At 36.3% G+C, this 26493-nt stretch overlaps 1 long non-coding RNA gene across 1 annotated transcript in view; it reads left to right on the top strand.

Annotated features, from left to right (window-relative positions):
- Positions 1–22735, top strand: part of LOC105477423 (uncharacterized) — a 63337-nt gene extending 40602 nt beyond the window's left edge. The window contains exons 2-3 of the long non-coding RNA XR_984658.2: positions 13718–13920; positions 15471–22735. This is a non-coding gene — a long non-coding RNA (uncharacterized lncRNA). The remainder of the gene's footprint in view (positions 1–13717; positions 13921–15470) is intronic.
- Positions 22736–26493: the final 3758 nt, after the last annotated feature.

Raw genomic sequence — 26493 nt, 5'->3', positions numbered from 1 at the left:
TTTGAAATATATAATAGATTATTATTAACTGTAGTCACCCTGCTGAACAATAGATCTTAAAATCTATTCCTCTTGTCTACCTAAAACTTTGTACACTTTAATCAACAACTCCTCATTCTTTTCCTCTCTACCTACCCAGCCTCTGGTAATCATTATTGTATTCTCTACTTCTATGAGTTCAACTTTTTTAGATTTTACATATGAGTGAAGTCATGTTGTATTTGTCTTTCTGTGCCTGGCGTATTTCACTTAGCATGATGCCATCCAGGTTCATTCATGTTGTCACATATGATAAGATAGCCCTCCTTTTTAAGGCTGAAGAGTATTCCATTGTGTATATATGCACTACATCTTCTTTATCCATTCTTCTACTAATGAACATTTTGATCAATTCTATATCTTGATTATTATGAATAATGCTGCAATAAAAAGGGAAGTGCAGATATCAGTTTAACACACTGATTTCAATCTTTATGGATATATATCCAGAAGTAGAATTACTAAATCATATGGTTATGCTATTTTTAGTTTTTTGAGGACCCTCCTTACCTTTTTTCATAATGGCTACTAATTTACATTCTGACCAACAAACGCACAAGAGTTACTTTCTGCTTTACCCTCAACAACATTTATCTTTCATTTTTATTTTGATAAAAGTCATTCTAAAAGCTGTAAAGAAATATCTCATTGTAAGTTTAAGTTTTGTTTCCCTATTGATTAGTTATAATGACATTTTTTTATGTACCTACTGGCCATTTCTATGTCTTCTTTTGAGCAATGTCTGTTCAGTTCCTTTTTCCATTTTTTAAAATGTGTTGTTTCCTTGTCATTGAGTTGTTTAAGTTTCTTATGTATTCTGCATATTAATCTCTTATCAGATGTATGACTTGCAACTACTTTTTCCCATTCTCTGGGTTGTTTCTTCACTTTGTTAGTTGTTTGCTTTGCTGAGCAGAAGCCTTTTAGTTTAATGCCATCTCATTTGTCTCTTTTTGCTTTTGTTGCCTGTACTTTTGGAGTCCTTTCCAAAAAGTCATTGCCCAGACCGATGTTTTAGAGTTTTTCTCTTATATCTTATTTTATACTTTCAGGTTCCATGTTTACATTTTAATCCATGTGGAGGTGATTTTTATATATGGTGTGAGACAAGAATTCAATTTCTTCCTTTTGAGGGTGTATATCCAGTTTTCCCAATGGCATTTGTTGAACAGACTGTTCTTTTCCCATTGCATGATCTTAGCATCTTTGTCAGAAATCAGTAGTCCATTAATGCATGAATTTATTCCTGGGTCTTTTATACTGTTCCATTGGTCATGTGGGTCTGTTTATATGCCAGTACCATGCTCTTTTATAATATGTTTTGAAACAAGAAGAGAGCTGTCTTCAGCTTTGTTCTTTTCAGTAAATATTTTTATGACTATTCAGAATTTTTGTGGTTCCATACAATTTGATTACTTTATTATATTTCTCTGAAAAATCACATTAGGTCATTGAATCTGTAGATCATTTTGAGGAGTATGAATATTTTCATGATACTAAATCTCCCACTCCATGAATATGGACTATCTTTCCATTTATTTGTGTTTTTGTGTTTTGTTTAACTTCTTTCATCAGTGTTTTATAGTTCTCAATATACAGGTCTTTTATCTTCTTAGTTAAATTTACAACTAAGCATTTAGCTTTTTTGTTGCCATTATAAATGAAATTGTTTTATTAATTTTGTTTTTGGGTAGTTCATTATTAGTATATAGAAACATTATTGATTTTTGCATGTCACTTTCATATCCTGCAACTTAATCCATTTATCCATTCTAAAAGCATTTTTTCCTCATTTTTAGTGAAGACTTTAGGGTTTTCTACATATAAGATCTTGTCATCAGCAAATAGAGACAATTTTACTTCTTACTTTCTTATTAGGATGCATTTTATTTCTCTCTCTTGCCTAATTTCTCCTGCTAGGACTTCTAGTAGTATGGTGAAAAGAAGTGGAGAGAAAGCATTCTTGTTTTGTCCCTGATGGAAAAATGTTCAGCTTTTCACTATTGAGAATGAAATTAGTTATGAGTTTGTAACGATGGCCTGTATTGTGTTGAGGCACATTCCTTCTATACCTAATCTGTTGAGAGTTTTTATCATGAAAGGGTGTAGAATTCTGTCAAATGCTTTTGCTGCATTTACTGAGATGATGATATAATTTTGATCCTTTATTTTGTTACTGTGGTGTATCAGTTCTTCCTGTAAGGGGCCCCAGAATTGTAGGGAAGCTGAATGTCTACTTTCAACTTACTTCTCCCACTGTAAAAACTGGAGGTCCAGGGGAATTATCCATGTGGCACTGTGCTGGCTTGAAGGAGGGATAGCATGGTGAAAGACAACTATTTATTTTACTCTTTGAACATAGCTTTTTTCAAATCTCTGCAGTTCAAGGCAGTGTGTCTCAGCCTCCCTCCCTAATTCTGAGATATTCACAAAGGTATCCTTTGTCTGTAAGTAGTTGCTGGTTTGAGGGCAGTGAAGCCATAGTACTCCTATTCCACCATTTTTCTGACACAACTCTCCACATGTATAATTTCAAAAGGACTTCTGTGTTATATTCAATTGCTTTATGTGTAATCACAAACTCTCCTACCCTTTCCCATATAGGTGACAAGCAAAAAATATAATCCAACTTTACATCTAGAATGTCTGGGCAATGCGGTATTTTCTCATCTAAGTTTAGATGTGGTTAGCTAATTCGTGTATACAGTGGTAGTTTTGACCACCCAATACTCACAATGTACAATGAAGAGCCAAAATTTTTTTTTCCAGGCAAGGCAGGGGCTTCTCACAGTGACCCTATTGATGTTTTGGGTTGATTAATTATTTCTTCTTGGGGATTTTCCTATGTATTTTAGGATGTTTTGTACCATCACTTGCCTCTATCCATTGAATGTCGGTAGCACCCTTCCACCAACCTCGTGACATAAACAATGTCTCCAAACATTGCCAAATACCTTCTGAGGGGCAAAATCTCCCACAACCAAGAACCACTGAAATAAGGAGAAAATATGAAGAATTATGAGCTGTGAAGAGTCCAAAACCACTACATAATTATTAGAGTGGAGCGGAGCTGTTACAGTGGCTGGCCCTGGAGTCAAATTCTTTGGGTTTGGATTCTTACCCTTATGAATTTTCTAACTATGAGCAATGCACTTAACTTTTGTAAGCAAGTTTTCTTTTCTTAAAACCAACATAGTGATAGGAACTATCTCATGAGTTGTTTTGAGGATTCAATGAGCCCTTAGTACCATGCCTGCGTACAACGAGTGCATATTCCATTAATGTTAGCTTTCATTATTATCAAACTAGGCTGGGACACTGATGAATATCCACATATTTACTCACTTTCCTGAAAGTGGTATGATTTATCTGGTCAGAAATTTTGGTGTCCTGGTTATACCCAAATGGAATTTTGAAAAAATTCAATTTCCCAAGGTTCTTTATAGACATATCTGCAGGGGTATTTATGAGACTTGACCAGCTGTGGGATGGTCTATCTCTGGAGGAAAATTCTGTGACAACCATGCAGATTGCCTCTGCAGTTAAATAATAAGACACCATTGTTTACCAAGCCTGGGGTTTCTTTTACAATACATCTTTCCTCCATCTTCCTTCCTTCCTTCCTTCTTAAGGATTCTCAGAATCAATCTTCCTTCCTTCCTTCCTTCCTTCCTTCCTTCCTTCCTTCCTTCCTTCCTTCCTTCCTTCCTCCCTCCCTCCCTCCCTCCCTCCCTCCCTTCCTTCCTTCCTTCCTTCTTTCCTTCCCTCCTTCCTTCCTTCCTTCCTTCCTTCCTTCCTTCCTTCCTTCCTTCCTTCCTTCCTTCCTTCCTATTTTCTCTTCTCCTCCTCTTCCTTGTATATCTCTCCTTTTTTTTCTTCCTCTCACTTTCTTAAGCTCTATGTATACTTGCCTGTAAGTTTCATTTGATGAGAATTCTTCAGCAATAAATAAAATTAAGAATTGTGAATTTGAGATCTTTGTATATGGATCTCTCCTTTGCACTTTCTGTTTCTTAGTAACAGGTCCCACACCCTCTCAATGTGCCAGGTCTCAGCAAAGTGCCTTTGGTTTAAGCCACTGCCCAAACAGAAGAAAGCAGTAGGCCAGAGTGGTAAGGCAGAGCTTCTTAAATGCTCAAAGCCTAGAGTCTGCATTTTCTTTTCTGGTGCTTTTAGAGAAAAGTTAACACCTTTGCCAGACAGGAAGTTCAAAACAACAAAAGGAAAGTTCAAAAGCAGCCTGATAGAAGACACTACCCCATTATATTGGTTCTTTTTGGGTTCCAGTCTTAGCTAGTGCAGTTTTTCTCCCTTCCTAACCTTTGCAAACACAAATTTAGATGTAAAGTAGAGAACTTTTGAAATTCTCTAGTATGCATTAATTATAAAGTTTAGAAGTCACAGCTTAATGGCCACAGGTAGAACATGTGTCTTTTAAAAAGCATTTAGGCTTGTAATGGCCTTTCTCTTTTCAGATGGACAAACTTAGATTAAAGGTTGTATCTCTTCTATGGGAACTTACTGAATCCTGGGAAATAAAGGCAGCATTCCAATACTCCAATATTTTTCTCCCATTGAAGATTGAATTTAGGCAGGCACATATTAAAGACTATCATTTGCTTAATAAACTGCTTCCCTGACTTAGAACAATTATTTTTCCAGCATTGGATGGAAGGATCGTCACTGTCCCCCAGCCCAACTTGAACAAGCTACTTCTACATTTTAGGGCTTATAACTTTTTTCCTTCCTTTTTTGGTATTGTTTTTGTATTTATTGAATGATTTCTAAATGTCAATTAAAACTAATTGACATTAGTTTAAATTAAGACAAAATTTAAATTAATGTCAACACAAAGATATATATATCATATATATAAAAGTATAAATATATATGAAAATATAAAAAGCATATATATATGTGTATATATATTAAGGGATGACTGCTGGGATAGCTATAGGAAGCAGAGAATCTTCTAGGATCTTAACAACTGAAATCAGAAACTTGATGTATTCATTTAACAAACTTCCATTTAGAACCTGCTGTAGTATGTGCCAAACTCTGAGGTCAACATGGAGCAAAAACAGTCACTTACTCATTTCCTAAAACTTAAAGTCTGTATCAACGAGGTTGTCTGTTTCCAATTCTTACTATGGCCTCTTTATTGGTTAGTGGATTCATTTTCTTAGATTTCTTTTTGTGGCAGTATGCACAATTCCTAACATTTCCTAGGTTACATCCTTTGAATTTCTCAACTTGAAGAAAGGGTAGTTTTTCTCTGGTCGTTCTATCAAGAAAATCTTGGAGGGAGGCTCTCCTGGATTAATCACATTAGGATGTGAAAATAGTACACTATCAGTGGCCATGTTTGGGTTTCTCTGTAACAATCTCTCTACAGAGTAAAACTTCTGCCCTTTATTGGAATTGAGGAGGAGCAATAACCTGTTTTTATCTCTTCCAGCAGCTCTGCTATCAAAGATAACCAGTGCCTCCAATTCCTAAAACTTGACCCCACTACCCATTGTAGATTTAGCTTTCCGGTCTGTCCAATTGTTTTCCAATTCCCAAAATGCTACTGCTGTTGTGCCTCAATTTCTTTGTCCTCGAGCATAATGCTTTTAATTTAACTTTTTAAAAAAGCAGTTTCCTCTCATTTTATTGCACGTTTAGAGATTTATTGAATTTCTCGTACATGTGTAAACTGATATGTTATCTGTATGTTTCATGTAGGTGTACTTTATATGAAGCCTCATTTGACTATTGCTATTCAAAATACCTACCATTGATGTAGCCCCATCTCAATTTTATGCAGTTGCTTTGATGAAATCCCACTTTGTTAGATATTCACTTAATCAGTGTTGTTCTTGGGATCAAAAACTATGTATTTTTCAGATGTACAGATTTGACCGAATTCAGACAGAAGACAATTATTTCCTTGTAAGTTGTCAGTTGTCATGAGAAATCTATTGATAATTTCATGTCATCATCACTTTGTAGTCATGTGACTACCTAGACTACTGATTTACAGTGGGATTGGCTAGATTCTTCTCTACTTTTTTCTAGTGACACTAACTTCGGAGGTGGAGAATCTTATCACTGAAAGGACCATGTTACTTCACACAATAAGACGTTATATCTTTTAATATTGGAGAATGTGTCAAAATTTTGACAATGCTAACAAAGGTTTTAGTGAGAGGAAAGAGAAAATATTTTAATTCATGTTGAAATGCAGCAAGGAAAATTTGAATCCAGGAGTTTGTACTGTCAAACACTGATGTATACTGGCAGAGGTTGCCTTGTATTTTCTGAATAAGACATACCTAATTAACTACACTAACAAATACTAAAAATACCAGGTGATGGCTTTACTGAATATCTAACTTCTCTGTTTCTATTTCTCCCTCATTGCTTAGGTGTGTGTGTGTGGTTTTTTTTTTTTTTTCATGGTTCACAGCAGCCTCAACGTCCCTGGACTCAGGTGATCCTCCCACATTAGACTCCTGACTAGCTGAGACTGCAGGCACACAGCACCACTCCTGGCTAATTTTTTTTTTTTTTTTTTTTTTTTTTTTTTTTTTTTTTTTTTAGAGATGGGATTTTTCCACATTGTCCAGTTTAGTCTTGAACTCCTGGGCTCAAACAATTCACCTGCCTCGGCCTCCCAAAGTGCTAACCATTGCGCCCACCCTCAAAGCTTAACTTTCAATTATGCCTGTATCTCAGTGTTGACATATTGGAATTATTAGGTTGGTGCAAAAATAATTGTGGTTTTTGCCAAAAACTAGCATTCTAATACTTGTGGGCTTTTATAAACTAATGAGGCTCTGACCCCAATGCAGAAAAATTAAATCTATATTTCTAGGAATAGCATCTGGGCAGTAGTACTTTATTAAGCTCTACAGGTGATTACAATATGGAGGCAGGATTGAAAACTACTGATCTCTCTTTATGTCATATAGGAACATGAAAATGAATATATATTTCTGCCTCTTTGATGGCATATTTGGTTTTGACTTCCTGCTGTAACTTAACCTCAGGATCTGTGAGAGCCATAGGTTCTAAATATTAATTATTATTTTGCTTAGAGACCTAATGCCAGAGCATCTTAACATTTAAGCATGTTGAGTTCTAAAATATGAAAAGGATTTTAAAGAATTTCATTGTTGTCTAGTACTTAAAATATAAAACCTGTTTTGGGCTTTCTCTGTAACCAAGCCAGAAGATTGTATGGAGACTTAGTTCCTCAAAACTGGATTATTTTGAATAAATGTATAACCACTCTTTTATTTTCCAGGTAAGTGCTTTACAATACTATATGTCATATCTTGTATTTTTTTCTCTACTATATGGATTTTGGCTTCTCCAGATAAGACTATTTTTTCTTATCTAACATACACTGTATGTTTTTTTGTGAATGTCAGGGCAGTAAAAGTAAGATTGAGGATACTAAGTCATGAAAAGTTGAAGGTTTTGGAATCTGGATCAATTTTGGGGAGTATTAAAGGTCATGGAATGTCAAAAAAGATAGAGATCTCTAAAAGAAGGACTTTCTTGATGAAAGCTGTTCTTATGGAATGTTGGTTGTTATAGTGATAGAAGAAACAGAAGCCATTTATCCAATATTCAATTATTTATTTAAAAAATCAATTTGTGCCTATAGGTGGCAGACAGCATCTTAGACATTTTATTGGGGAGCCAGATTGAAAGAGATGATACGTTAATAAGTATAGAAGTATGTATGCATTAATTTGTATGTGAAAAATATTTGAACATACAACATTAATGTTGAAGAAGAGATAAGACACAATCTAATAATATTTCCTTATAACATGGTTTTAAAAAATCTCCTAGGATTCTTAAAGCCAGAATGCTTTCTGTCTTTTCTATATTATCTGGGTCCTCAAGATGATTAAAAAATGGGTAGAAAGAGAATGGCTCTGGCAGTCACTTAGTCTTTGAATTCCTAAGAATCACTGGTCTTTAACCTTTGCTTTTGAATCTTCCAGTAACTTCCACTTTTGAATTGTTCCTGAATCCTAAACTTTGCTTTGTTTTCCTTGGTTTAAACTGTGTTTCTTTCACTACTTATTTTCCACATTTCTTGGATGATTCAAACCTTTTCCTGTCTTTTTTTTTTTTTTTGGTGTGGATCGTAAGTCAAAAACCAGGAGTGATATCTTTACATGTTATGATCAATTTTGAAATCATTGTGAAATGATTTTTATCTCTATTGACTTTATGATTCTTATAACCCTTCAGCTATTGCAGTAATTTCTACAGACTTTGAAGCCATTTCATAATTTTACTTCAGAAGCAGCTTGCTCATTATTTTCACAAATGATTATTTATATATTGAAAACTAATAATAGGTAGAAATTTAATTGTTATATAATAATTACTACGCAGTAGATTAATACTAAAATTATTCTTTAAGAAAGTAGTTCTCAATCAGGAGAAATTTTGCCCCACAGGGGATGTTTGGCAATGTTTGGAGACTTTTTTTTATTGTCATGACTAGCAAGTGCTACTGGCATCTAGTGGGTAGAAGGTAGGGATGCTGTTAAATATTCTATAATGCATCGGACAGCTTAAAACAAAGAATTATTTCCAGTCTGAAATATCAATAGTGCTGTACTTGACAAACCTCATCTTAAAATAATTCCAAGAACAAAACCATATTGTTGAATTTTTAATGGCTGCTTGAAAGTCATGGTACTATAATTTTTATCTGGGGAAAAGATAATTTAAAAGCATTTATGCTTTGGGTCTTCTTCCTTTACACATTAATGTATTCCTTCTAAAGCTCTAAATTTGAGTAGGTTAAGTGATTTTCCTTCTAAAATGTTCAACTACCTATAACCATGAGTGCTTTCTCTTAACTGCAAGTGCAAGCTGTCTTGTTAGCAAGTTATGCCAGATTCAGTTATTAAGAAAATGAATACCCTGTAGATAAAATATGTTCCCATTTCAAAGTAAATTACCCATTTAAGGGATACTGCAGCAATTTAAAAAATATGTTTTTTTGGCACAAATCAAAAATCTATTTCTATGTTCACCATATAGTTTCACGTCTAATATCTAAGCCTGATTGCTGAATTTGTAAAGGAATGTCAATAAATGTGAATAGACATGCTGTCTAGAGTGCTAAATGTTAAAGTTGATATATATGTATCTGTATATTTACATAGAATTTACAAGCATATTGCTTCTAGATTTCGCTGGTACCTAGCATAATGCCTTTCAAGGAATATTGTGATATTGTGAGATGTACTTAGTCATATCTATATTTTTGTAAGGAAAATATTTTGTTGTTGAATATATTTGTATACATATTGTGATTATATGTCATATAGCCTTAATTTCTATTCATAAAAATGATAAAAGAAAGCAAAGACATTTCTTCTAGAAGACTCCTCTGATTCCTCCAGTCTTGAGTACATCCGTAGCATCTCAGGTACGTTACTATTAATCTACTACTAGATTGTTTCAAAATATCTATGTGCTATCTCCTGCAAGACTAGAAATTTTTATTTTGACCCTGGATCTGTCACATTGCCTGACATAAAGTAAAACATTCATGTTTTATGTGATGTTTTAATGTGACAGTTTCTGAAACAGGTAAGTTCCATGTTAATGGCAAACCCAGTTTGTTGTTCTCTTATTTTTTAAAAGTCAGTCTTGTTCCAGAGCTATGTAAAGATTTCATCATATGAATTAGAGATATACATTTTGCTTATCTATATTTATCTTTTCTCTGTATTCCCAAAAGCATCTCATTTTTGTTCAGATAGCCATGCATCTTCCCACAGCCCATATGACTCAAATGAAATGGCCACTTTTGTAGTTACAGGGCCTGTGTAGTTTAGGAGGTCAGCATTGGGAAATCCACCCTCCTTTCCAGAAAATGCTTTAGGAATTCATAATTAAACTCCAAGCACTTGGGATTTGGGGGAACTAATTATTAATAAGCAGAAATATTCCCCATTGTTAGGAGACAGGATATTTTTCTTCTCTTCTTCACTGTACATGAACAGCAGTCTGTTGCTTCAGTAGCTGCTGGCAGCCATCTTGCTGCTGTGGAGAAAGTCTAATCAACACAGAGAAGGGCAGAGCTGAGGCAACAGCAGAGGGGCAGAGCTGGATCTGTGACTATCTCACCTGGAGCTTATCCTACTTTTTGATTTAGGTTATGTGAGAAAGCATCTTTCTACATTTTGTAAGCTTTTTATTACTTGTAGCCTAAGCAACACAATGTTAGAAATTCCCAATCATCTCCTTTTATTAAAAAAAATCATTTGTATCTGTTGACTTTTTTCTATAATTCAGGCTATAATCACCCGTCACACATTCAGCTATTTTCTCTTCTCTCTACTCTGTCTTTCTGCACCTCAAAGTTTCTATTCATTTCTTTTCTTTTATCCTGAGGCCTGCTGACAACTGCTTTTACATTCTCAACATTCCCCAGGTGAATTAGCAAGACGTCTTTACAACAAATACATTTCCTCTCTAAGAGAAATTCCAGCATTGGCTTTTAAGACATTAAAATTTTTACATTTTTTCAATCTTTCTGTTGTAAAATATTAAAGAATACTAAAGGAGGTGTAATATAGTGGTTAGCAGCTCATATCTGTAGTTAGTCTGTTTTCAAATTTTGGCCTCACTAGTTAGTGACTTGGACAAGTCATTTAAACTTACTAAACACCAGTTTCATCATCTAGAACAGCAGTAGCAAACAATGGTCCACAGACAAAATCTAGTATACTATCTTTTTAAAAACTTTTATTGTAATGCAATCACACTTACTTGGTTATGGATTGCGTATGCAGCTTTTGAGCCACAATAGCAGCTGAGTAGCTGTGGCTGACTGACTGTTAAGCTAGCAAAGCCTAGAGTATTTGTTATTTGGCTCTTTCCCAAAAATGTTTGCTAACTCCTGATCTAGAAATTTGGCTAAATAAAAGTCTCATAGGATTGTTGTGAGGCTTAAATGAGATAATACACATAGATAGTTAACATGGCAGCTGGATGTATAAACCTGCAATAAATGTTAGCTGCCATTATTGTTGTTAATAACAGTAATGCTCAGGAAAAGATCAGTGTTGGCAGATCAAAAGTTATGTGAACCAATACCCTCACCATTTTTTGCAGTTGAGGAAAATGACTGCCATGAGGACACATGATGTAGTTTTATTGAAAAATATTTATTAGCAAGGGGAAGAAAACAATATTTATTTTTGGAGTCAGTCCCCCAGGTGAGGTATAAATATAATTGCGAGACTGCATAAATATATTTATGCCACCCTGGTGAGACTATGATACTTTAAGTCTTATTTTTCATCCAGGGGAAATAAATGTTGTTTTAAAAATCATAACTCATTGCTATTGTTAATTCAATAATAGTAATTGTGTATGGAGCTGCATTAGGGGAGAGTATATCACTAGTGTTTGGCCAGACAGCGGAACAATTAATAGAATCCCCATTTCCCCTAAGAGGTTTATTTGTCATGTCAAAGTTACTCTGGTCTGGTGCAACACAGATGGTGTTGTGACAGCTCAAAATGATGAGTGCCACATTGTTCTTTCTAATGATCTTCTTCTGCTCGATTCATCTTGTTTTGCAGCCTTGAATCTCTGCTACATGCCTGTTTTTAAAATAGGGGACATCCGGTAGAGGAAGTCAAAGAGGATGCTGCTTCTTTTGCTATATTTCTGATTGTTAAGTGGGTCCAGAAAGTCCTAAAACATACTATGAATAAGAAAATGAAAACATATCACCAGCTTTATCACATAAATGAAAAAATAGTAAACTTTTCTATTTATAGTAAACAGTTGACTATATCCTAGTTTTATACAAAATAAATTCTGCTAAACTAGCTTAATTATCTCTATGACATGGTTCTGGGTATGATAATAAAGGAAAACATACATATTAAAAAGGACACAGTTAAATGATCATTCTCTTTCTTAATTCACTGTTGAAAAGATATACAACAGGTTAGAGAATCAATAAAAGGATCAATAAAAAGAGTGTAAATGTCAATAGAGAAAACAAGGTAGTTCATATAATGAGGAATCTCGAATTCAGAAACTGATATTGTAGTAATGTACTATTAAAATATACTTTGATTAAAATGGATGGATCTGTCAATTGAGTTGACAATTCAGGAATACATTCACATTTGCACTGCTCTGAAATTCATTGTATAACTTTTCACTTTTTTGCACTTCCATAGTTTCTTGTTTAGATGTCGAGGTGAATGCTAAATATTAAGAGAAGTTTCCTTCATCCTGTAAATCTTCTCCAAACAGTGTCCTGGGAATAATAGCTATAAAATACAGAATAGTTTTCGTCAACTTTTAGAACCCGTGAAACTCTTAACAACATTCAGCATACATGTAAACCATCAATTTTAAATTATTTATGTTTTAAAGTGTTTGTAATAATATTTTAAATTGGCAATTATACCAGCTCCCTATTTGTGAGGAGGAGAATGTCATTTGTAACCAATGTATCAATATTAAACTTGATAAACATTACCTTGAGTCATAAATTACAATCCTCATCTAGCCAAATTTTTTCTTTTCCTTTTTCTTTCTTTCTTTCTTTTTTTTTTTTTTTTTTTTTTTTCTGAGACAAGGTCTTGGTCCCATTTTGACCAGACAGGCATGTGCAATGGTACAATAACTGCTCACTGCAACCTCAAACACCTGGGCTTAAGGTATCCTTCTGCCTCGGCCTGCCGAGTAGCTAGGACTATAGGCACATGCCACTATGCACAGCTAATGAGGCTGAGGCCGGTGAATTATGAGGTCAGGAGATTGAGACCATCCTGGCTAACATGGTGAAACCCTGTCTCTACTAAAAATACAACAAGAAAAGAAAATTAGCCAGGTGTGGTGGCACACACCTGTAGTCTCAGCTACTTGGGAGGCTGAAGCAGGAGAATGGTGTGAATCCAGGAGGTGGAGCTTGCAGTGAGCCGAGATCGTGCCACTGCACTCCAGCCTGGGCGACAGAGTGAGATTCCCTCTCAAAAAAAAAAAAAATTTTTTTTTTTTGTAGAGATGAGGTCTCACAATGTTTGCCAGGCTGGTCTGGAATCCCTGGCCTCAAGTGATCGTCTTGCCTTGGTCTTCCACAGCCAAGTTTTTAATTCTGTTTTTAACTAAAGCAGAAAATCTTGTCACAATAATACTTTGTAAATGGCTTTAATTATGTATCATTCTGGGTATTTAAATCAAACTTCCTTCTAAGTCAATGAGGCAGTTTGTTCCAGACTCCAGATTCATTAATTTCTATTCACTTTTTACTTTCAACTCTGAAATTCTGCTTTATTGCAGCATTTTCATGTTGTTTGTAAATCTGTCTGATGATATATATTTTTAAACCTATTTTTTCCTCCAAAAAATGAGAAAACATTCAAATGCTAGGGAAAACTCTCAGTAATCTCATAGTAATACTTTCGATATACTTTTGTCTTCAATGATAAAAATTAGAATATTTTGATGCTGAAATGATGGCTTTAGGCTCTGCAAGATACTAAATGTATTCCTGAGATGTTCCACTAAAACAAGCTGCATGTAATCATTCAAATGGTCTTTTCTGGTAACGTTGGTGTCATAAAGGAATGTTTTTCATCTCACTCCCTATTTTAATTTCACCTTCTCCTTTTACTGACAGCATACTTCACTGTGGAAAACTAGTCACCCACTTATTGCCAGTTTTTTCACCAACATGCTGAAAGATGTATATATTCACTAGATGAAATGTGATTGCAATGAAAGATTTCACCATGTTCTTCAATTCCGAATCAATAATATAGATGTATATTATTGACTACCAACTAAACTCTACAGACAACAATGTGCAGGATTGGCATGCAGGTAAAACCTGTTTTTATTTGTTTTATTTACTTGTTTTCATTGTAGAGTGGTGTTTTTCCTTGTTAGACACAGAAGTGCTGTTCTGTTAAGATTAATTTCAGTACATGTTTTCTAGCGTACACTGCAAAAGAAAAATATTACCCCCATAGCACATTTTTCAATAATAAACTGCACAAAAAGACATCATGCACTTCTCCCTTCCACCGCACATAGCAAAAAGCTTATTCATATGCTTGCATATGCATGGTCTTGTCTACGGAAAAATGAAATATGCTCGTCATGTTTTAGTAATTGCTCTTCCACATTATATGTCATGGATATGTGTGTGCAAATTCTGGGTTGTGCCTTGAAAGAAGGCATTCCCTTCTCTTTGTCTGGGAAATGTTGAGAATAAGAACAGATTTCATGGACCTAGAGATAAAATGGTGTGCTGAGGAGAGTAGAGGCCTCCTTCTAGCCTTGAATTATATGTAACAGAGAAATAAAATTTGATCTTGTTAATCAATTTTATTTATTTATCTGTGTTATAGGAGCTAAGTTGAGCTCTAATGTAATCTCCTACATTAGAAAAAGGTTACATCTATGTTAGTAAATCTGGTTGTGTCTATATCTGTAGTTATTAGAGAAACTGCTTGATATTTCTGAACTTCAGCTTTTGAATCTGTAAAACCCAGATGAAAACACCCACCCTACATAGTTGTTGTAAGGATTAAATGATAGGAAATATGTGAAGTGCTGTAACAGAGTTTCTAGTGTTACGCTTAACTACTCAGTAGAGTTTAACTGTTCTTATTGGATTCTATATTTTGGTGCTTTGGAATATAACTAAATTATTAAATTATTTTCTGTGTGAATAGCGATTATATATATATATATATATTTTTTTTTTTTTTTTTTTTTTTTTTTTTGAGACGGAGTCTCGCTCTGTCACCCAGGCTGGAGTGCAGTGGCCGGATCTCAGCTCACTGCAAGCTCCGCCTCCCGGGTTCACTCCTGCCTCAGCCTCCCGAGTAGCTGGGACTACAGGCGCCTGCCACCTCGCCTGGCTAAGTTTTTGTATTTTTTTTTTTAGTAGAGACGGGGTTTCACTGTGTTACCCAGGATGGTCTCGATCTCCTGACCTCGTGATCCGCCCGTCTCGGCCTCCCAAAGTGCTGGGATTACAGGCTTGAGCCACCGCGCCCGGCCGAATAGCGATTATATTTAATTAAACCCTGTTGCTTTAACTCACTTGATGTTGGGATACATTAGCCTGATTCTAGATCTGTCTAGTAGATACACCACCAGCCAGACAACTCATTCTTTTTAGCCAGTGATCATGGTTCCCTTAGCTGATTTCTGGTTTGAATATGTTTATGCATTAAACAAAATAATGGTTGTAAATTGATTGGCATATTGTAACATGTTGTAACTCCTTGATAATTGAAGACTATTATTATTTAATTTTTTTTTTTTTTTTTTTGCTGTTAGCTGTTACATATTCTTCAATTAACAGTAAGAAAAAAATGATACAAAGATTTAAAGTGATTTCTTTAAAATTCTTCTTCTAGGATTTGGAGCCAAGATGGCTGACTAACGGTAGCCATGAAGAAAAATCTCCCACCAAGAGACCAGGCCATGGAGAACACTGGCACACTCTAAGCAGATCTTCAGAAAGACAGCATTGAGAGTGGACAGAGGAAGGACAGAGACCTTGGGATGAAGGGGTTGGAAGTTGGGACCATGCATGGGGCTGCTGAGCACCAGGACTTGTCCCTGTCCCCCGCCCTCCCCGGTGGCTCCCAGGGAACTGATGAGTTAAACTGGCCAGGAGTGGCCTGCTCTCACCAGGGACCTCCAGAATCCTAGCTGCAAGAGACCCCACAAGCTCCATGACACTTGGGATGGCAGGGAGGGAAGTTTGGAGAGGCAGCAGGGGCAGGACTGTAGCTTGTGAGGAGCCCAGAAGGTTTGGCATGGGAAGGGCTGCAGTGGAGCATGGCCAGGAATGCCTATTTGCCAAAGCTTGCCAAGCTCTTCTAGGTGCCTTTAGCCTTTGGTAACTGCCAGACCTAGAGAGAGGAGGGTAGTCTTGCCTATGGGATGGGGGCAGTCTTATCTGAGCATCCGCCTGTCTGCTGGCCTCTCCTAGGGCCCCAGCCTTCTCACCCCAACTTGCATCTCAGCCCTCAGCCTTGGTTGCCCAAGCAGGGTGCTTCCTGGGATCCATCATTATAGTTCCTTCACTGGAAGACCACACCTAGCAGACCATGCCTAACCATTGTAGAGTTCCAGCAGACCGCCCTCCACCGATGTGCAGCCACCCACTTGCAGCCTCCCTTGACTGAACCTCACCCCATCGCTTTGCCATCATGCACTTTTCCATGAGTCCAGCCCTTCCCTATGAACCACTTTGCTGGCACATGTGCATAAGTAGACCTCCCGTCCCCTCATCTCCCGTCATGTGCACATGCACCGTGTTACCCCACTGCTGCTGGCACAAGTGTGCACACACTGACACTGCTGCCTCTTTTCTGACAATGCATGAAGGCCAGCATACTGCCCCCACTGGTGCCCTGGCCCTGCCAACATGTGGACACTCCACTGCACCATCACTGTTATTGATGTGTGTGCAGGTGTGGGTCCTGCTGCCATCATCCTGAAGAAGGACTGTGGCTGGGACCCCACATTAGAGGGTTGTTGCCAGGGTACCAGAAACATTTTAGCCTCCACCCAGCTCTGGAGGTGTCTAACCTCAAGGGCCCAAAGAATAAAGCCAGGAACCCAGTACCAGCCCCTCAAGACTAGAGCACACAGTTTAGAAGTGATGAGCCCTTTTACCTCCACCCGCCAAAATCTTCCAAGATGAAGCCAGTTGATTGAATCCACCTTACATCACAATTAGACCCTCAAGGGCATCAAAGATAAAAGCAAAACACAAATCCAAAACCCATCCAAAAGACAGCAACTTCAAATATTAAAGGACAATCAGCCCACACAGCTAAAACAGCACCAGTATAAGAACTCTGGCAACTCAAATAGTTACAGTGTCTTCTTACCTCCAAACAACCACACTAGTTAACCAGCAGTGGTTATTAACAACATTGAAATGGCTAAAATGACAGACATATAATTCAGAATCTGGATAGAAATGAAGATCATTGAGAGTCAGGAGAAAATTGAAACCCAATCCAAGGAGTCTAAGGAATCTAGTAAAACAATATAAGAAATATAAAACAGAATACACATTTTAAGGAAGAACTAAACTGAGCTGATAGAACTGAAGAACTTACTACAAGAATTTCATAATACAGTTGCTAGTATTGACAGCAAAATAGACCAACCTGAAGAAAGAATTCCAGAGGTCGAAGACAGGTTCTTCGAATCAACTGAATCAGACAAAAATAAAGATAAAATAAGACAAATAATGAACAAAACCTCCAATAAATATAAAATTATTATAGAGACCAAACCTACGACTCATTGGCATCTCTGAAAGAGAGAGAGAGAGAGAAAGAAAGCAACTTGGAAAACATATTGGAAGGTATTGTTCATGAAAACTTCCCCAACCTCCCAAGAGAGGTCAACATGCAAATTCAGGAAATGCAGAGAACCCCATTGAGATGCTATACAAGATGACCATCTCTAAGACACATAGTCATTAGATTCTCCAGGCTCAATGTGAAAGAAAAAACATAAAAAGCAGCTAGAAATTAGGAGCAGGTCACGTGCAAAGGGAACTATCAGGCTAATAGCAGACCTTTCAGCAGAAACCTTACAAACCAGGAGACTGGGGACCTATATTCAGCATTTTTAAGAAAATAACTTTCAACCAAGAATTTCACATCCAGCCAAACGAAACTTCATAGGCAAAGGAGAAATAAGATTCTTTACACAAAATCAAATGTTAATGGAACTCCTTGCCATCAGACTGGTATTACAGTAGGTTCTTAAGGGTGTGCTAAACATGGAAACGAAAGATTATTACCTACCACCACACAAACACACTTAGGTTTGAGGCCCACTGACACTATAAAGGAACTATACAATCAAGTCTACGTAACAGCCAACAGACAATATGATGACAAGTTCAAATCCTCACATATTGATTTAACCTTGAGTGTAAATGAGGTAACATCCCACTTAAAAGGCAAATTGGATAAAGAAGCAAGACTCAATTGTAGGCTGTCTTCAAGAAACCCACCTCACATGAAACACCCAGAAGCTCAAAGTAAGGGGAGAGAGAAAAATCTACCAAGAAAATGGAAAACAAACAAACAAACAAACAAAAAACAGGGGTTGCTATTCTAATTTCAAACAAAACAGACTTTAAACCAACAAACATAGAACAAAGACAAAGGGCATTTCATAATGGTAAAGGGTTCAATTCAACCAGGAAACTTAACTATTCTAAATATATATGAACCCAATACTGAGATACCCAGATTCATAAAGCAAATTCTTAGAGATCTATGTGAGACTTAGATAACTACACAATAATAGTGGGAGACTTCAACACTCCACTGACAGTATTAGATACATCATGAAGCAGAAAACCAAGAGAGACATTCTCAGCCTCTGAACTCAACACTTGACCAAATGGACCTTGCAGACATCTACAAAACTCTCCTTCCAACAACAGAATATACATTCTTCTCATCTGTACATGGCACATAATCTGAAATTGACCACATGATCAACCGAATAGAATTCTAAGCAAATTCCAAAAAGCCAGAATTATACTAGCCACATTCTTGGATCACAGTACAATAAAAACAGAAATCAATACCAAGAGGATGACTCAAAGCCATACAATTATATGAAAATTAAACAACGTGCTTCTTTGTGACCTTTGGGTAAAGAATGAAATTAAGGCAGGAATCAAGAAATTCTTTGAAATGAATGAAAACAAAGATAAAATATGCCAGAATCTCTGGAACACAGCTAAAGCAATGTTAAGATGAAAGTTTACACCACTAAAAAGTTAGAAAGATGTCAAATTAATAATCTAATAATCTAACATCACGCCTAGATGAACTAGAAAAACAAAAGCAAACCAACACCAAAACTAGCAGAAAACAAGAAATAACTACAATCAGATTTGAACTGAAGGAAACTGAGGTGGGGAAAACAATAAAAGTATCCACAAAACAAGAGGTTTGGTTTTAGAATAAATAAATATGATTGATAGCTAGCTAGACTAATAAAGAAAAAAGAGACAAGGTCTAAATAAACACAATTAGAAATGACAAAGAAGACATTGCCCTAATTCCACAGAAATACAAGAAAGCCTCAGAAACTATTATGAATGAACACCTCTTCACACACAAACTGGAAAACCTAAAAGAAATGGATAAATTCCTGGATACGTACAACCTACCAAGATTGAACTAGGAAGAAATTGAAACCATGTACAGAACAATAACAAGCTCTGAAATTGAATCAGTAATAAAAGGCCTACCAACCAATAAAAGCCTAGTACTACAGAAATTTACAGCTGAATTTTACCAGATGTATAAAAAAGAGTTGGTACCATTCCTACTGAAATGATTCCAAAACACTGAGGAGGAGGTACTGCCCCCTAACTCATTCTGTGAGGCCAGCATCCTAACACCAAAACCTAGCACAGATACAAAAAAAAAAAAAAAAAAAAGAATGTTTCAGGTTAATGTCCTTGATGAACATAGACATGAAAATCCTCACCAAAACAGTAATTAACTGAATCCAGCAGCACGTCAATAAACTAATCCTTCAAGATCAAGGAGGCTTTATCCCTGAGATGTAAAGTTAGTTCAATATATACAAATCAATAAGTGTGATTCATCACATAAACAGAACTAAAAGTAAAAGCCATATGATCATCTCAATACAGGCAGAAAAGGCTTTTGATACAATTCAACATATCTTCTTGTTAAAAGCTCTCAATAAATTAGGTATTAAAGGAAATATCTCAAAATAATAAGAACCATCTGTGGCAAACCCATACCCAATGTCATACTGAGGGGCAAAAGCTGGAAATATTTCCACTGAGAATTGGACAAGACAAGAATGCCCACTCCCACCACTCCTATTCAACATAGCACTGGAAGTCCTAGCCAGAGCAATCAGGCAAGAGAAAGAAATAAAAGGCTTCTAAATAAGAAAAGAGGAAATCCTACAATCTCTGTTTATAGATAATATGATATTATACATAGAAAACCCCATAGTGTCTACACAGAAGTCCCTATATCAAATTAACAACTTCAGAAAAGTTTCAGAATGCAATATCAATGTACAAAAATCAGTAGCATTTCTATACAATAAGAATGTCCAAGCTAAGAGCTATATTAAGAATGCAATCCTGGCCGGGCGCGGTGGCTCAAGCCTGTAATCCCAGCACTTTGGGAGGCCGAGACGGGCAGATCACGAGGTCAGGAGATCGAGACCATCCTGGCTAACCCAGTGAAACCCCGTCTCTACTAAAAAATACAAAAAACTAGCCGGGCGAGGCGGCGGGCGCCTGTAGTCCCAGCTGCTCGGGAGGCTGAGGCAGGAGAATGGCGTGAACCCGGGAGGCGGAGCTTGCAGTGAGCTGAGATCCGGCCACTGCACTCCAGCCTGGGCCACAGAGCGAGACTCCGTCTCAAAAAAAAAAAAAAAAAAAAAAAAAAAATGCAATCCCATTCATAGTAGCCACAAAAAATAAAATGCCTAGAAATACAGCTAACCAGGGAGGTGAGCAATCTCTAAAACAAGAATTACAAAATACTATTGAAATAAGTAGGAGATGACACAAAAATGGAAAAATATTTCATGCTCATGGAAAGAAAGAATTGGTATTGTCAAAATGGCAATATTTCCCAATGGAATTTACAGATTCAATCCATCACTATCAAACTGTCAAAGACAGTTTTCACAGAGTTAGAAAAAAATTAGTCTACAATTCATATGGAACCTAAAAAAGGCCTAAATAGCCAAAGCAACCCTAAGCAAAATCAACAAAGCTGGAAGCATCGTGTTACTTCACAGTAACCCAGACAGCATGCTACTAGTACAAAAACAAACAGATGGACTAATAGAACAGGTTAGAGGATCCAGAAATAAAGCCACACACCTACAATCATCTGATCTTCAACAAAGTTGACAAAAATAAGCAATGGAGAAGGATTCCCTATTCAATAAATGGTGCTGGGCTAACTGGATAGCCATATGCAGAAGATTAAAACTGGACCCCTTTCTTACATCATATACAAAAAACAATTCAAAGTGAATGAAAAACTTAAGTATAAGAGTTAAAACTATAAAACCCCCAAAGAAATCTAGGATATACCATTCTGGGCATAAGCCCTGGCAAAGATTTTGTGACAAAGATGTCAAAAGCGATTGCAATGCAAACAAAACATTGACAAATGGGACCTAATTAAACTAGAGTTTCTGCACAGCAAAGGAAACTATCAACAAAATAAACAACAGCCTAGAGAATGGGAGAAAAATTTTGCAAGCTATGTATTCAACAAAGGTCTAATATGAAGAATCTGTAAGAAACTTAAACAAATCAGTAAGCAAAAAACAAACAACCTCATTAAAAAGTGGGCAAAGTACGTGAATGAACACTTTTCAAAAGAAGACAGACATGCAGTCAACAAGCATAATAATAAAAAAGCTCAACATCACTAGTTATTAGAGAAATGCAAATCAAAACCACAATGAGATACCATCTTATGTAAGTCAGAAATTCCATTATTAGAAAGCAAAAAATCAACAGATGTTGGCAAGGCTATGGAGAAAAGGGAATACTTATACATTGCTGGTGGGAATGTAAATTAGTTCAGCCGCTGTGGAAAGCAGTTATGTAATTTCTCAAAGAACTTAAAACAGAACTGCCATTTGACACAGCAATCTTATTTTTGGGTATATATGCAAAGGAATACAAATCATTCTACTAGAAAGATACATGCACTCATATGTTCATTGCAGCATTATTCACAATAGCAAAGACATGGAATCAACCTAAATTCTCACCAATGGTAGACAGGATAAAGAAAATGTGGTACATCTACAACATGGAATACTATGTAGCTATAACAAAGAATGAGATCATGTTTTCTTGTAACAACATGGGTAGATCCGGAGGCCATTATCTTAAGCAAACTTCCTGAAGAATAGAAAACCAAATACTGCATATTCTCATTTTTAGGTGGGAGCTAAACAATGAGTACCCATGGACACAAAGAAGGGGACAACAGATTCTGGGAATTTCTTGAAGACAGAGGGTGGGAGGAGGATAAGGATCAAAAAGCTACCTATCAGGTACTATGCTTATTGAACCTGGGCAACAAAATAATCTGTACACCAAACCCCTGTGTGTGTATGACACTCAATTTACCTGTGTAACAAACCTGCACCAGTACCCTTGAAGCTAAAATAAAAGCCTAAAAAAAAAAAGACAAAGTTCTTTCTCAAGTCTATGTATTTCCACTTTTGAGAAAAGTAGATAAAATCAAACTAGCTTAAGAAAGATTTTGTTTAAAAGAATCTGTGGTAGCTAACAGTGTTGAAGACAAAGCTGACCACTCAGTTTATATGTGTATGTGCTTCTTGGCACCTGCAGTGTGGAATGTTTCTTCAAGCAATTAACTTTTTCTGTATTTCATCCTTTAAAGCATTTCACTATATTATTTGAAGATACAGATAACTATATAGATTTACTGTAACCAATTATAATTGAAAATATTAGGAGTTCATGTCCTTTGCAGGGACATGGATGAAGCTGGAAACCATCATTCTAAGCAAACTATTGCAAGGACAGAAAACCAAACACCGCATGTTCTCACTCATCGGTGGGAATTGATCAATGAGAACACTTGGACACAGGGTGGGGAACATCACACACTGGGGCCTGTCATGGGGAGAGGGGTTGGGGGAAGGATAGCATTAGGAGAAATATCTAATATAAATGAAAAGTTGATGGGTGCAGCAAACCAACATGGCACATATATATCTATGTAACAAACCTGCACGTTGTACACATGTACCCTAGAACTTAAAGTATAATAAAAAATACATAATTCAGATTTTAAATTTTTTGGGAAAGACCTTAACATTTTAATATAAGGGTTTCATTAATAATTCATATTATAGTAGGCATAGTAGTTAGGAGCTGGACTCTAGAACTAGATACCAGTGTTTGAATCCTGATTTTGCCACATGTTAGATTTGGGACTGCAGAATATTAAATTCTCTGAGCAAAAGTTTTCCAACTTAAAATCAGAATACTAAGAATATCTCTCTTGTAGAGTTATTGTGAGCATTAAGTGAATTAATACATGCAATGTACACAGAAGAGAGATTAATGTTATTACTGTTATTACAAAATTATTAAAAATACTTTTGAGAATGTAAAATATTTTAAGTATCAAGAAAATTGATTTAATATTATTTAATATAAAGCTTAGTATCTTTTGTAATTTTTTGAAAATATTTAGTTTAATTTTTCAAATATAGCTCTTTGTGTTCTAATTGCACAGAGCTTTTAAGCCATACCTCATATTTCTATTATGTCCTTTTTGCATATTCTATCTTTTTCTCTTTATACATTAATGGAGATATTTTCAACTAATCTCTAAGTTTGCTAATCTTCATTTCAGCTATGGCTAATACGAATTAAATGTATTTGTCGTCTCCAATTTCAGTTATTGAAATTTTAGTTTTATAATTTTCATTTTATTCTTTTATATAGATTCTAAAATTATGCTGCTTCACTCAACTTATATTTAATTTTCCTGGATATATTAATAATACATATTTTAAATTCCATATTTGATAATATTAAGATTCATTTGTGGGCATTTATCTACTATCTATTTTCTTTACTTTTTAGTATTCTGTTCTTATTGCCCTATATGATAGGTAATTTTTGATTGAATGCTGAACATTGGTAAAATAAATTTGGATGATACTTGACATTCTGAATGCAATTGTCTTCCTCAGGGAGGCCTTCCTGTTGCTTCTGGCAGACTATTAGGGAAGATTCAGATAATCTTAATTCGGTTTTTGTAAAGACAGGACTACATGTGATTAACTCTTCTTTCTGCAGTATAGTAATATAGGAATCCCAACAGGAAGCTTGACATGTTTATCAAGTGATCTTCTTTGATAGTTCCTGAACTTCAATGTTATGTGCCTTCCCATAAGATTACTCCAAGTCTGCTTGGCTTCTCAGACACTGCTTTCTGTATCTCTGCAGCTTGGGTCTAGACACAATTTCTCATAAAGCAGCAAATGCTGTAGCTAAAATGGGCCAATGTACACCTCAGGCTGTTGCTTCAGAGACTGCAAGCCCCAAACATTGGTAGCTTCCACATGGTGTTTGGCCTATGGATACACAGAAGTCAAGAACTGAGGTTTGGGAACCTCCACTGAGATTTCAGAGGATGTATGGAATGCCTGGATGTCCAGGCAGAAGTCTGCTGCAGGGGCAGAGCCCTCATGGAGAGCCTCTACTAGTTCAACACAGAGGGGAAATGCGGGGTTGGAGACCCCACACAGAGTCCCCACTGGGGCATTGCCTAGTGGAGCTGTGAGAAGAGGGCCACCATCCTCCAGATGCCAGAATGGTAGACACACTGACAGCTTGCACTGTGCATCTGGAAAAGCCACAGACCCTCAACACTGGCCACTGAAGGCAGCCAGGAGAGAAGCTGTACCCTGCAAAGCCACAGGGGTGGAGCTGCCCAAGGCTGTGGGAGTCCATCTTTTGTGTCAATATGCCCTGGATGTGAGACATGAAGTCAAAGGAGATCATTTTGGAACCTGTAGGTTTGACTGTCCTATTGGATTCTAGACTTGCCTAGGGCCTGTAGCCCCTTTGCTTTGGCCAATTTCTCCCATTTGGAACTGATATATTCACCCAATGCCTGTACTCCCATTGTATATAAGAAGTAAGTAATTTGCTTTTGATTTTACCGGCTCACGGGTGAAAGGGACTTGTCTTATCTCAGGTGAGACATTGAACTTGGATTTTTGAGTTAATGCTGGAATGAGTTAAGACTTTGGGGGACTGACTGTTGAAAGGGCATGATTGTGTTTTAATATGTGAGGACATGAGATTTGGGAGGGGCCAGGGGAAGAATGATATGGTTTGGCCATGTCCCCACCCAAATCTCATCTTGAATTGTAGCTCCCATAATCCCACGTGGGTTGGAAAGGACCCAGTGGGAGGTAACTGAATCATGGGAGTGGGTTTTTCCCATGCTATTCTCATGATAGTCAATAAGTCTCATGATATCTGATGGTTTTATATAGGGCAGTTCTCCTGCACACATGATCTTGCCTGCCACCATGTAAGATGTGGCTTTGCTCCTCCTTCGCCTTCTGCCATGATTGTGAGGCCTCCCCAGCCATGTGGAACTGTGAGTCCATTAAAGTTTTTCTTTATAAATTACCCAGTCTTGGGTATTTCTTCCTGGAAGAATGAAAATGGGCCAGTAAAGGGGAAAAAAGTGCTAAATACCAGGCTTATTTCTATGTTTCTTTTTTGGGGGGGATTTTGCTGTTTAAATTCTTCTGCTATGGAAGCTCCTCAATACCTTCAAACAAAAATTTAAAAACACTGTATTTCGCTTCTCTGAATGTTCACAGGGGGATGGTTCATATAAAAATACCAGTCATCATACTTATGTACAGAGAAGTTAGTACATTCATTCTAGGAGAATCCATTGTCACCCTGCCAAAGTCCTCTATCTTTCACTTGCAAAAGCTGAGTTCATTTTACTTCAAACATTTCTCTCTTATACACACACATAGATTTTCACCTGTTTTATTTTTTCTAGTCCTTAATGTTAGCTCCCAAATTTTGGTTACTTTTTCAGGAAAATCATCTCCAGTTACTATTTTATATGGGAGTTATAATGTCCCTAGTTCAAATTAAGAGAAAGTATGGTGCTAGTTTTACAAATACACTAATAAAAAGGAAAGCTGTAAGTCTTGATATGTAATTCAATATCAGAATGAATCTTTATTCCTGCCATATAAAGCCTCTTTAAAATTCCATAATGTACTCAATATGGATCTCCACAAAACAAATGCCTTGCTTATCCTCTCTTACCAATTTACACCGCAGAAACACAATTTTTAAAATAAAACATTTTGATGTTTATTTAAATATCAAAATTAAGCACTAATGATACAATTATAAGAATAACTATTTATTGAATGAAATATTGTTTGAATATAATACTGTTTTCTGTATGGGATCCAAATATTATTACACCTTTCTATTCTTTCCTGCTCCTGATTATTTAGCTACATACTTTTGCCACAATTAGCAGGATCTAATATATACTTTTTGAAGCTTTCCTGTTTTCAATTTTCTAAATAAAAAAGATACTTAGTCAAAAGAGGTCAATGCTGCTTTCAAATGCCAAGTGATCCTTTGCTTTTAACATAATTGAAACTTAAGCATCATAGATAAACACAACCTTGTGCGTTCTGTGATGAAAAACGTGCTGGTTCAAATCTCTTTTACCAAGATATTGTTTTTAAAAATTGACCACTTTATCAGGGGGTGGAATCACTTTGCTCTATCTTAGCGGGTGCTGAGCCTGGATCACTGGT

Source organism: Macaca nemestrina, chromosome 2 (assembly GCF_043159975.1).
Source record: "Macaca nemestrina isolate mMacNem1 chromosome 2, mMacNem.hap1, whole genome shotgun sequence".
NCBI lineage: Eukaryota > Metazoa > Chordata > Mammalia > Primates > Cercopithecidae > Macaca > Macaca nemestrina.
Note: the sequence above shows the minus strand (reverse complement) of the source record. Positions and strands in the feature narration are given on the sequence as shown.